Raw genomic sequence first — 13,966 nt, 5'->3', positions numbered from 1 at the left:
AGGATGTCATCCAAATAAACCACCACGCACTGCTGCAACAAGTCACGAAAGACATCATTAATTAACTTCTGAAAGACCGCAGGTGCGTTACACAACCCGAAGGGCATACCAGGGATTCATGTACGCAGCCCTAAGGTCGAGTTTAGTAAAGACCGTTGCTCCCTTGAGGCGGTCGAACAACTCGGTGATCAACAAAATTGGGTGAGTATTCTTAATCGTGATTCGATTGAGACCCCTATAATCAATGCAAGGCCTCAATTCACCACCTTTCTTTTTCACGAAGAAAAAGCCAGCTCCTGCTGGGGAAGTAGACTTGCGAATGTGCCCCCGGGAAAGCGCATCCGCAACGTACTCCTCCATGGCCTGATTCTCTGCAACCGAAAGAGGATACACCCTGCCACGAGGAGGAGTGGCACCAGGTTGCAAGGCTATGGCACAATCGTATGGACGATGAGGAGGCAGAGCACCTTGTCAAACACTTCCAGGTACTCCCCATAGTCAGTGGGCAACACAGAGTCCGAGGAGGCACACAACACCTTAACAAGTCCATGGATGCAACTGGCCCCACTGTGGAGACCACGAGAGAATCTCGGCCGACCGCCAATTAAAGGTCGGATTGTGCTTCTGAAGCCAGGGATATCCTAAAACCACGGAGTAGTGCGGAGAAGAAATTACCTGGAAACAGGCCAACTCCCTGTGAACAGCCCCAATAGCTACTTCAACCGGCAGGGTCTCGTGGGTAACATGCGTCGGTTGCAGGGGTCTGCCATCTATCACCTCGTGAACCAATGGAGTAACTTGAGCCTGCAGAGGAATGGAGTACTGAGCAGCAAATAAACTGTCCATAAACAACCCTCCAGCACCAGAGTCTACCAACGCCTGGGCCGTCACCGAGCCTTCCGCCCAAGAGAGGACAATGGTGATTAGCGGTTTATCTTTGCGGGACACCGGGGACGAGGAAACTCCACCCAAGATCTGCCCCCGACAGGATCTCTGGTGCGAGCGATTCACAGACGGACCAGACAGGACTGCCGAAAATGCCCACCGAGACCACAGTACAGGCAGCGACCCTCTCGACGCCGAGAGGCCAGCTTCCCCTCGGAAAGGCGAGCAAACCCCAGCTGCATGCCAGACAAGCCATCCCCAGGAGGCGTGGGAGGAGAGGGAGGAATGGGTGGGACAGAAAACGTAGGCGCCAATCGGTTAGGAGGCCTCCGCAGACGCTCCTTAAGTGAAGGCCTCTCCCTGAGCCTGGTGTCAATCAGGATTAGGAAGGAAATGAGTGCTTCGAGCTCCACAGGCAGTTCTTTGGCTGCAATCTCGTCCTTCAACGCATCTCAGAGACAATGAGAGAAAGCAGCCACCAGAGCCTCATTGTTTCAACCCACCTCTGCCGCCAGGGTACGAAATTCTATGGCGTACTCGGCAACGGTCCGCGAACCCTGATGCATGGACATTAGCAGCTTGGCAGCAGAGGCGGAGCGAGCAGGCACATCGAATACCCTACAGAAGGAGGCAACAAAACTGGCAAACTCGTGAATCACAGAGTTATCGTTCTCCCATAAGGGATTTGCCCAGGCCAAGGCCTTGTCCGAGAGCAGCGAGATTAGGAAGCCCACCTTTGACCTCTCAGTAGGAAAAGCGTGAGGTATCAACTCAAAATACATGCCCACTTGGTTAAGGAAACCCCGACACTGACTCGGCTCACCCCCAATGCGCTGTGGAAGGGGGGCTGAACCAGTCATACCTCTGGGCACCGCAGGTGCAGCAGCAGATGCAGAGGTAGGCGCAACAACCGGTGCAGCAGCGAGAGCGACCACAGGAGTGACAACCGGCCTAATTGCACCAGGAGCAAGGTGCGCTGTGCGTGCAAGCAGCGTCTACAACGCCTGAGCGAACTATTCCAACAAGAGATCCTGCTGATTAAGTCTGGCAACCAACATAGGGAGCGAGGGCGTACCTGCACTGTCAGGATTCATGGCATTCGTGTAGTGTCAGGGAGCGAGGAGCCAGACACACAAGGAGGTGCACTTAAAGGTAGGTTTATTTACACAGAAACAAGGCAAGAGTCTATGCAAGTCCGACAGCAACAGCGGATGACTTGGTAGGACAGAAGTTCTCCTGCCGAGGTCGTCTTCCAGGATAACCAAGTCGAGAAGCAGCGGGAATCGTAGTCAAAGTCGGGGTCAGAAGCCAGGAAGAATGGTCGCCAGAGCCGGGGTAAGAAGCCAGGAAGAATGGTCACCAGAGCCCGGGTCAGAAGCCAGGAAGAATTTTATCCAAAGCCGAGTCGGTATCTAGGAGAGCAAAGAGTTAACTGAACAGGAGCTTGCTGCTGTGCAACAGACAGGACACAAATGCAATGTACAGCTGCAAACAGCAGACTTAAATGTGATAAGCCACCACCTCCTGGGAGGAGCCGCAGAGGGCTGAAAGCATAAAGGATCCCACAATGCTTTGCAGAACTAAGATGGATGCCAGCACATGGAGCAGCACAAGCCCTGAGAAAAGGTAGGACCTTGATACCCCAATAGCAGGAAAACCTGACGGAGAGTCTTATTTTTTCCATTCCATCTAAAAAAATAAATTAAAAAAATAAATAAAAAAAAATATGGGGATAGATACTCTGTGTTTTATCACTTACCATAGGGAATAAGGTTTACTTGTACCTTTGTCCATCCTATTTTATTATTTGCGATTGTACATTCTTTTAGCTTCAGCCCTTCACTTAGCTGGGTTAATTATAGCTCTATATATTTAACATGTTCTAGTCCTTTAATATAAAATGAAACAACTAGAGGGTTCTGTTCTAAGATTATTATAAAGACTTAAATGAAATAATGAATCAAATGGCAGTTTACATAATGCATGTTAAATAGCGCTTTTCATGAACCATCAACATCACTAGTGACGTCATGATGAGTGCTTTTTAACCTGCATTATGTTGCCATTTGCTTCCTTATTAAACATAGGCATCTTTATAATACACTTGGAACAGAATCCTATGTTGTTTATGTTTGTATTTATGTAGTGATTATCTGTGTCCTAATCCTGCCTATGAAGGGAATCTCTGTGATGTACAAAAAGGGCTGCAGCAGCACTGACATTTACAAAGAAAAAGAGACATCCCCATACAGCAAAGACACAGCACAATCCAGAAAAGAGACATCCCCATACAGCAAAGAGACATCCCTTCCAGCAAAGAGACATCTCAATCTAGCAAAAAGAAATCACATCCAGCAAAGAGACAGCCCAGTTCAACAAAGAGACAGACCTGTTCAACAAGAAGACAGCTCAGTACAGCAAATAGACATCCCATCCAACAAAGAGACATGTCATCCAGAAAAGAGACATCCCAATCCAGCAAATATACATCCTGTCTCTTTGTGGATTGTGCTGTCTACTTGCTGGATGGGTATGTCTCTTTGCTGGATTGGTATGTTTCTTTGCTATATGAGGATGTCTCTTTTCTGGATCGGGCTGTCTCTTTGCTATAGGGGGATGTCTGTTTGATGGACTGGGACATCTCTTTGCTATATGGGGATGTCTCTTTGCTGGATTGTGATGTATCTTTCCTATATAGGGATGTCTCATTGTTGGACTGGGCTTTCTCTTTGCTGGATAGGATGTCTCTTTGCTGGTTGAGATGTCGCTTTGCTGTATTGGGATGTCTCTTTGCTGAATATAGAGGGGGAACTGTGATTTCATCTCTAGGAGCACTGTAATGGAAAAGGGCACTGTGATATAAAGGGGACTGCACTGTAAAGGGGCACTGTAATCAATACAGTGCCTCTTTACAGTGCAGTTCCTTTTTTATCATAGTGCTCCTTTACATTACAGTGTGGAGGACTCCATGAATATTCCATAACCAACTGCCCCAGGAAACTCCCTTGAACCCCTCTCCCTGGATAAATTGGCTGCTCAGTCTAAAATGCCTGGGCCTATATTTTGTCCCAAAAAATATATAAAGTAATGCCCTAAATACCAACTCACATGAAAATGGAGATAAATACATAAATAAAATAAAAAATATATTTATAAATGTCTGTAATTCATATATAAGTCCAAACACCAAAATAAGTGATTAAAAAATCTCTGGTCATCATGCCTTCATAACTTTAGAAACGCGTAGGGTGGGGCTTAGTGAATGGGACGTCAGGATGCTCCTCGAGACTGTCGGCTGTGATCGCGGTGAGCGAGGCTCGTCCCTGCTTTAGCTTTTTGAGACTGATATTGCTATTATTGCTGGTGTCGGTTGGACACCTTTCTTGTGAGTGCATATTTAAGGCTACAATAAAAATTATCTTTGTTTTAATATACTGCACCATGATACTCTTCTTTGATTCCATGAGCATTTTCAAAGTTATGAAGGCATGATGACCACTTGCAGTTAAGGCTGTTCCATGTGTGCTGATTTGGCTGATTGCAGTCTATTGCTCCTGGATATTCCAACAGATCATCGCTCCCAGAGCAATTGCTATTTTTGCTGATTTATAATTTGATCAGCAAATAGCTCTGGTGAGTTTAACCATTTCATTCGGTGGTGGATTTTGCTACACAGTGTTTTTTCTTGTTTAAGAGATTTTTTAATCACTTATTTTGGTGTTTGGACTTATATATGAATTACGGACATTTATAAATATATTTTTTATTTTATTTAGGTTTTTTTCTGCATTTTCATGTGATTTGGTATTTAGCGCATTCCTTTATATATTTTTTGTCACTTACCTTTTCTTTGGTTAGGTTTGCAGCTTTATATATAATTTATTGGTGCTGTGTCTATATATTTTACACTTATATTTTGTCCCAGTCTGGGCCTGATTGCGTAACTGCCTGCCCATATGAGGTACGAGCAGACAGTGTACACTAACAGTCCGCAGGAGTCCTCCATTGCACCCATGATCTGCTGATCACAGGTGCAATGTTTTTCAGGCTCCTAGTAAAAAAAAAATCAATAAATGCACCTTTTTTTACATGCAAAGGTAAACTTATCCTTTAAATCAAGTTGAACCAATTTTATTTCCAATTGTGCACATGCTTGAAGATTGTAAGGCCTCATTCACACTGGGTGTATAATACCATACGCCCATGCAGAGCCATGTTTACCTGCATAGGGATGCACAGGTGCTTAGTGTATCCCAGTGCAGGAAATTCCATTGATGTTTATTGGGACACAATGGGTGCATGGACACAGCCGCTGTATCCCAGTATGTCATCCAATTTGGTATGGGTCCCTGAGATCATACTGTCCATGTCCAGGGACCCACACCCACATGCAGTTGTGCATTTCAGCCCTAATATTTATGTAATGATATGAAATAAATATATGTCCACTTTGTCTGGCACAAATGCCTTTGAAAATCCAGTTATTATCTTGAAACAGTAGTAGCCATGCCATTACTGGGATGCACAATAGTCCATGCAGAGAGCAGGACCTATTAGATGCCAATTGCTGAAAACTAGAAGAGAGGGAAGATAAAAGACAACTTACGCAGCACAAATAGAGAGCAGCAGTGGCCAGTCATTATTACAGGAATCACAAAGATTTGCACAAAAATAAAGCATAGATCTGGCAGAAATACAGAAAGCACACCAAAATGAAAGTAAGAATACACACACCTCTTGTATTTTGACAATTTTTTCTTATCTTGGAGTTTAGCTTTAAAATGTATTCCCTGCACTGTTGTTCTTCCCTAACAAATGTAATGCATAGCAATAATCTCTAACAGTGTAATGACTATGCTGACAGCTCTCTTGCTATTTATCATGAATTTTAACATAATTTATGTTAAAGAGTTTTTCATGCTAACAAAAACTTTTTTTTTTGTAGTTTTGGATAGTGTGAAGAAGTATTCTAACTCCTGACTGTTTTTACTGCTGTTTGGGTCTCCATTAGTAAGATCCCCCCTTACGTTTGACAACTTTTGCTCTGTTATCAACATTTAACTAAACAGTAATTAAGGGGAAATATGCAATGGGAACATACACACATATAAAAATTTAACAGTGGTTGTTGCCTTTTCCTACTCTCCTTAAAAATATTTTTATTTATATCTGTGTTTGTTGTTGGAGAACTTACTTCACTTCATGAGTGTTAAAATGTCAGCAAGAGAGAAATTTCGGTGAAATCTCTCTAATGAAGCCCTAGCAGTAATATGGGACAGAAGTTCCTTTTGCCCACTTCATCCCAATAATGAAAGTTTTATTATTATTCATTAATTATTTTTTTCTATAATAAACATGTTATACTTACCTGCTCTGTGCAAAAGTTTTGCACAGAGTAGCCACGATCCTCTTCTTCTGGGACGAAGAAGTTTCTTGGAGCTCAATCAGATTTTAGCTATGGGACATCATGAACTGTAGTTGCACCCTTGCTAGCAATTATTTACTAGAGTAGAACATGTCCACTTTTCTTTTAGTGAATGAAATGAACAAAGTTTGCATTATTAATGTTACACATGAGAACCGATCACTTGCAAAATAAACTCAGCACAAATTTAGTTTAATCACTAAATTAAAGGAAACTTTTATTAGCTTAGAGAATGAGATGAATTTTTGCTGACTTCAATCATCCAATAATATGTTAGCACTCATTATGATTGTTAAATTTCCTTGAAAATGATTTGGTAATATTTGCAAAGCAAAGTTTCACTTATATATAATGCATACTTCAAAATCGGATTATTAGGGATCCCCTTATATAATCCACTGTATAAGGTGATTAAAATCAATGCTTAACAATAACGTGCAATCATAGGAAATTGTACACCATATATAATGAATAATCAATAAATGTGAAACCAAAAATGGAAATAAAATAGTGCAAAAAAAAAAAAAGGAAGAACAAACACACAATACACAAACACACTTGTGTCCCTAAACAGGGTAAAATGACAAATATCACTAAACCACACGTGATAAACTGTTGGATTTTTAGACACATATAATACTGCTTCTAGTGTCTTGAGGCGATTATGAATGAAAGAGCCATTGTAATAAAAAATGAAGTGTGATTTTATTCTATCACACAATGGTGTCCAATAAACAATGTAAAGCGTATTATGAACAGTTCCATCTAGATGAAACTACTGTAAAACTGACAAGCGAAAGTTCAAAGAAACAGTCACCATTATCTGTCATGGCTGTTCTTGCCATGTGCGATTCTCATGTCCTTGTCCAACTCAAAGTCCGAGAGAGAAGACGGATGTGACTAAATTGTAGCTGGAAGTGATCTCAGTATGCACCTGTTGCAGCTTCTCAGACGTGTGTATGCAGGAATCATGTAGCTTGTGTGTATCAGAGAGAGTGTGTGAGCGTGAGTGTGTGTCCCTTGTCCGTTCCGATGGTCTTTTATGAGGCAAATGTACGTCATAGTTAGTGATCATAATACCTTCTATGGAAAGTATTACTGCTTAGCAAAGCCAATTCATAAAAGGGAAAGATGCTATACATATGATGTTTGATGGACAGGAACATATGTATGCTGATGTACCAATGATGTAACCCTTAGCTATATATTTAAAAGATAGTATAGCTTAAGAACATATCAATGTATAATCACTAAACTATATATGTATCAGTGTTAGAGACGTATACTAAATATACACAGAAAATACGTAATGTAATAGTAAGTCACTTCTAATAACCTTGACATAACTACCAAATACTTTTAACCAACTATCTCTAAATATAGTCTACTCAACTTTCAACTGGTATATACTATTTCAGCTTAACTTGTATATCTTTTGGTCTCAGCTATAATTGAAGAATAGTAAATACTACCATTTGTCACAGACCACTTACATATATTAATATTAATTATGACTAATCATAAAAACCAAATATTTTGCAAGCTTGCCATCAATATAAATGCCGAATCATAATTTAGATTTAACATTTCCCCCTTATTATGATTAGTCTAAAATTAATGCCAAATCAATGCACACTTCATTCATGTCCCATACACACCGTCTTATACCAAATGATCGTATATATTCTTCATAACTGGACCAATCAAAAATAACTTTCCTTCAAAACTCTATACCTAATCTTTAGTTTCTCTTCCTAAAAATTCTTAATCATAATGTTAATTGATATATGATAATATAGTAATAATAATAATAAAAATAATAATAAAAATAATAATTAAATGATGTAATAATAATTAATGTATTATATTTCCATATTTGTATAATATTTTAAGGCTCCGGAAATATACTTTCCATTCTAAAATGTGTCATAAGTTTATATTGCTCCTATAAGAGTAATATGTTTCTTAAATCTTTTAACAAAAGATATTCTAATAACTGGAATAACTCTATGAAGTTTTAACCAAAAAATATTCCGTATATGAATATGTAAAAAATAAAAAATAATAATAATAATAATATTATCCCAATATGGATGTAAGTATCGGAATAAAAGGATCATTACAATGTATATGTGACCTATAACAATATTTTCAATAATAAATTGTTTTATCACTAATAAATAGATTTCCTCTTGATGAATCTTTTCTTCATGCAATGTCTATACAATATCTTCTTTAAGTTCTGTAAAGTAGAAACATTTTTGTTGAACGCGATAAATCAGTCACAAGTGTGAAGTATTAAGCTCTTGTTCAATCTTCTTCCATATGAAGAACTCTTCTTTAACGTTAAAATTCCTTCACGTTGGCTTGTAGGAGATTGTTACGCTTCATGTTTGATTTTAGATGTCATTTCTGTAAAGAAATGCAGTATCATTACTTTGGCACAAACATTGCATTATTCTTGCACCTATTTCAACAAATATGAAAGATTATGGAACAATCAGTGTATGAGTTTGAAACACATATTGTGAAGTAACATTACTTCCTATTTCCTTTTACAGAAAACTTCTATATATCAATCAAAATACTGTCCTAATCCTGTCTAAGATTACCTAAACTAGAATACAAAAGTAGTGTGTTATTTAGGTATGACAGGACGCAATATTTCATCATAGGTCATGACCGCAAAACCCTGTTTTATTAAACAAAGAAAGGTTTTGTATCACCCCAGAGATGACAAAGGTTTATGCCTTTGTTCTCATCCCTATAACTTTAGAAATATGCGTAACTGTTTTCTGTGCTGATGTCATTACTCTAGTGTTAGAGTGTTCTTCATTAATGCATGTGTTGCTGTGAATGTGAGGTAGAGACTTGTCTGATACAGCTGTACCTATCACAATGTGTTTGGCTAACAGTGCTCTTATCCACTGAGGATACTTTTCACGGCATTCTCTGAATGTATCTTCCTCAAGAATTCTTCTTAGTGAACTGTCAGGAGACTGTAATATGATACTATGTGACTTTACTGTGCTTTGTGAAACTTTGATTGCATAAAAGAAACTCAACAGTTGTTGTGCCTCTGATGTCAAAGTTCTTTCCAATAGTGATAAATTTCTGGAGAAGTAACTAATTAGTCTCTCATTACCTTCTTTTAATTGAGACAAAGTTACTGAAATAGCATTCTCAGATACATGAGTTTTCACAACAAAAGGAGCATTGGAACAAACCTCAATAGTACTTAATGCTGGCGCATTCTGCAAATCCTTTTTCAACACTTTTAAAGCATTATTCTCATTTGGACCCCATTGGTCAACTAAGTTATTTTTACTCTTCAAAAGATGATGTAATGGCTTAACTTTCTCTGCGAAACCATGTATAAACTCTTTGCAATGATTTATGTTTTTCAAAAATTGTTGCAATGCTTTATGTGTTGTAGGAACTGGAATGGCAGTGATAGCTCTGACTGTTTCCTGCAATAATTGTCTCTTTCCTTGACTGATCTGCATGTGAAAGCATTTCACCTGACTTTTCATCAGCTGAACTCTTTCCGGGTTTAATTTAAGACCTGCATCCTGTAACAACATAAATAGCTCAGACAAAAGAGTAATATGTTCGTTAACATTCTGCGTACTTAGCATAATTGTATTTACATGCTGAAAAATGCATTCTGGCCTTGAAAATTGTGATAGAATTTTTTCTATGGACTCATGGACTATACCATCACTGATGTCTAAACCAGCTACTAATCGAGTGAATGCATAGGTCTCTTTCTGAAACTTAAAAGCTAGCTTGTATTGACAACTTTTAGCTATGGGGATCGAAAAATGACTGTTATCGATTTCCAAAACAGAAAACACTTTGGATTCGGCCTTTAAATGTAACTTGATATTAGAATGATCAGGAACAACTGCTTTGTTATTTGTGATATGTTTATTCAGTGTCCTGAAATCAACTGACAAAGAATATGAATTGTCAGCATTTTTGATAGGCCAAATACAGTTATTTACCACTGATTGTGTTTTCTTTAAAATCCCAAGTTGTATAAACTCTTGAATAATGGCAGAAAGTGGTCCTATTGATTCTTGTGGTAACTCATATTGAGTAAATGGTATGGGATCTTTACCCTCAATATTCAATTCTGTATCTTTCAAAGTTCCTATGTCATTTTTAAATTTTGACCACAAACTTGGAAAACGTTGTACCAATTCTTGTAAAGCATAATTACCATCAATATCAGGCCATTTTTGTGCTGTAAACATTTTAGAGTTGAAACCAACATCACTGTATATAGAAGGATCCATTAACATTGATTTGGGCCTAGAAGGGTTCTTCCAAATAACTTTCGTCATAATATCAATAATCCACTTTTGCTTATTGATAAAATCAATGCCAAGAATATTCTCGGTGGCATTACTATACCAAATATCAATGTTAGTTTTCACTAGCCCAGGTACTTCAAATGTTACATTAGGCACCTGTCTAGCAGTGGAATGACCTGTATTATTAAAACCTTTTATTTTACACATGGGTGAATTTGGTTTCACAGGTACGTTTTCTCTGGTCAGATTAATCTCAGATCCGCTGTCAATTAGGAATTTGATCTTTTTACCATTTAGTAATCCGTCTATAAAAGGCCTTCCATTGTCATCCAATACAATTGGAGCGACAAATTCTAACGATATCGGGGATGAATGTGGACGTGATTCTATTTTTGGAACTGGTAATAAACCATTTCTGTCAGTGACAGCCCTTCTCACCCTGTTGTCAGAACAGTTGTTTCTAGTCAAAGTGTGAATTTGTTTAACTGATGAGGCATAAGGCAATTCAGTTAAATTTTTATCATTACACAACACAGCAGGTTGTACAAAAGCTGCTTTTTCACTTTTTATTTCCAGTTTCTTTATTTGTGAGTTCAGTTTAAACTTCCAACAATGGCGTCTGATATGACCTTGTTTATGACAGTGAAAACATGTGGTATCCTCATTATGACTCGCTTGCTTGCATCTGTCGTTGTCATTCTTACTGGGACCTGTAGTTCCTGGCAGCACTGTAATCTGACTGTTTTTGTCACTTTGAAGCGCAGCCACCTCATAAGTGATATTACTATTTTTCAATTTTCTTCGAATTTTGTCAATGAAACTTACTATATCATTCAAATTTTGTTTTTCCTCGGCTATGACAATGGTTACTGGGTCTAAATACGTGAATTTCTTTACAAAAGCTTTGATCATAGCTGAGTCTTCCTCATTTTCTACTCCAAATATAATTTTATATGCTTTGGAAAACTTGCTTTTAAATTCAAAAGGGTCTTCGTCAGCAGTAGTCTGCAGTAAGTCGAGCATTTCTACAGAAGGTACGTCTTCACCTGTTGAACATAACAGCAATTATCGCAGTCTGTCTGTCGCGTCATTATGTTTTTTCTGATCTTTATCGTTAACAACAGAATTTTTAATTCGAGACATAAATTTAATTGGGAGCCACATCGGAAACAAATAATTTATGTCATGATCTGAAATCTGATGGCATTTGACATGCATTTCATATACTTCCATGTTGCTATAGATATCTTTATCTGGATCATAAGCAGGAATGTCTTTTAAAACTTTCATTAATTGATTATGTATTTGCAACTTAAGTTTTGCAGTTTTACATAACAATTCTTTATGTTTAATTTGTGTTTCGTCATCAGAGTCAATATCCGAACTTTCAGAGAAATCGGACAGACGTGGCTCTGATTTTGAATCACTCTGTTTGTCATCTGTGTTAATCATGGCAACCTGTTTACTGTCATTCTGCAGTCTTAACAAAAGATTTGTCTTTGAGTCAATTTGTTTCTCAAGATTTTCTATGTAATTACAGAAAATGTCACAGTTTGGGCAACTAGGAGCATCTTGAGACAAATTTTCATGCTGTACAGTGCTACATTTTGTCTGTTTTAATGTACAAGCTTTTTTAACAGATAAATCAACATTCAAAATCATTTTGTTGAATATTCTTACTAAATTTAAGATGTTAGATATCTTCTTACGCTGTCTGTGCACAGTAAATTTAGATTTATCTATCTGAATATTGGCCTGTAAACATTCGTTATACATATAGTGCCATAGCTGACTGTCTTCAGGATATAAAGAAACATCTTTAAATTCTAACTTGCTTTCATTAACTAAGTCATCAATAAATTCCATAATTGTTACTCACCGTAATCAGAAGATTTTCTCGTTTGACCCGGCTCAATCACTGGAATTCTCGTCCAAGTCTGTTTTAATCGCCTGTTCTGCTAGGTACTTTTCACCGTGTTTTTCCCAAAACTTGACAATCACAGAATCGTGCGTTTTTCCCCCTTAACAAGGTATGGGAAAAACCGTAGAAAAAACGTTCGGCGGTGGCTGGCTCACCAAAATGTTGGATTTTTAGACACATATAATACTGCTTCTAGTGTCTTGAGGCGATTATGAATGAAAGAGCCATTGTAATAAAAAATGAAGTGTGATTTTATTCTATCACACAATGGTGTCCAATAAACAATGTAAAGCGTATTATGAACAGTTCCATCTAGATGAAACTACTGTAAAACTGACAAGCGAAAGTTCAAAGAAAAAGTCACCATTATCTGTCATGGCTGTTCTTGCCATGTGCGATTCTCATGTCCTTGTCCAACTCAAAGTCCGAGAGAGAAGACGGATGTGACTAAATTGTAGCTGGAAGTGATCTCAGTATGCACCTGTTGCAGCTTCTCAGACGTGTGTATGCAGGAATCATGTAGCTTGTGTGTATCAGAGAGAGTGTGTGAGCGTGAGTGTGTGTCCCTTGTCCGTTCCGATGGTCTTTTATGAGGCAAATGTACGTCATAGTTAGTGATCATAATACCTTCTATGGAAAGTATTACTGCTTAGCAAAGCCAATTCATAAAAGGGAAAGATGCTATACATATGATGTTTGATGGACAGGAACATATGTATGCTGATGTACCAATGATGTAACCCTTAGCTATATATTTAAAAGATAGTATAGCTTAAGAACATATCAATGTATAATCACTAAACTATATATGTATCAGTGTTAGAGACGTATACTAAATATACACAGAAAATACGTAATGTAATAGTAAGTCACTTCTAATAACCTTGACATAACTACCAAATACTTTTAACCAACCATCTCTAAATATAGTCTACTCAACTTTCAACTGGTATATACTATTTCAGCTTAACTTGTATATCTTTTGGTCTCAGCTATAATTGAAGAATAGTAAATACTACCATTTGTCACAGACCACTTACATATATTAATATTAATTATGACTAATCATAAAAACCAAATATTTTGCAAGCTTGCCATCAATATAAATGCCGAATCATAATTTAGATTTAACATAAACACTTGACATAAATGGATGCCCAAAAAGTGCAGTGAAACGATGACTGACAAATGACTAGGTGTGCCTTAATAACAACAATAAGACGGTCAGGATAAATTAACCTGACTAAAGACAATATCATAGGACTATAAAAAATCCTTCCACATGTATGTGCAACCAACACGTGACAGATGCCCACATACAAAAGTGTATATATGTATATACTGTATATATACAGTTGCAAGAAAAAGTATGTGAACCCCTTGGGATTATGTGGAGTTTTGCATGAATTGGGCATA

General features: G+C 38.0%; 1 long non-coding RNA gene across 1 annotated transcript; it reads right to left on the bottom strand.

The window, feature by feature from the left end:
- Positions 1-6,996: 6,996 nt before the first annotated feature.
- LOC149467915 (uncharacterized) lies at positions 6,997-13,678 on the bottom strand. The gene is made up of 2 exons (XR_016311815.1): positions 12,509-13,678; positions 6,997-8,722 (listed from the first exon to the last, which is right to left on the bottom strand). It is a non-coding gene; the product is annotated as an uncharacterized LOC149467915 (long non-coding RNA).
- Positions 13,679-13,966: the final 288 nt, after the last annotated feature.

This window comes from Staurois parvus, unplaced genomic scaffold, assembly GCF_062004578.1.
Source record: "Staurois parvus isolate SC_StPar_1 unplaced genomic scaffold, SC_StPar_1.0 ptg000097l, whole genome shotgun sequence".
Taxonomy (NCBI): domain Eukaryota; kingdom Metazoa; phylum Chordata; class Amphibia; order Anura; family Ranidae; genus Staurois; species Staurois parvus.
This window is presented reverse-complemented; position numbering and strand designations above follow the sequence as displayed.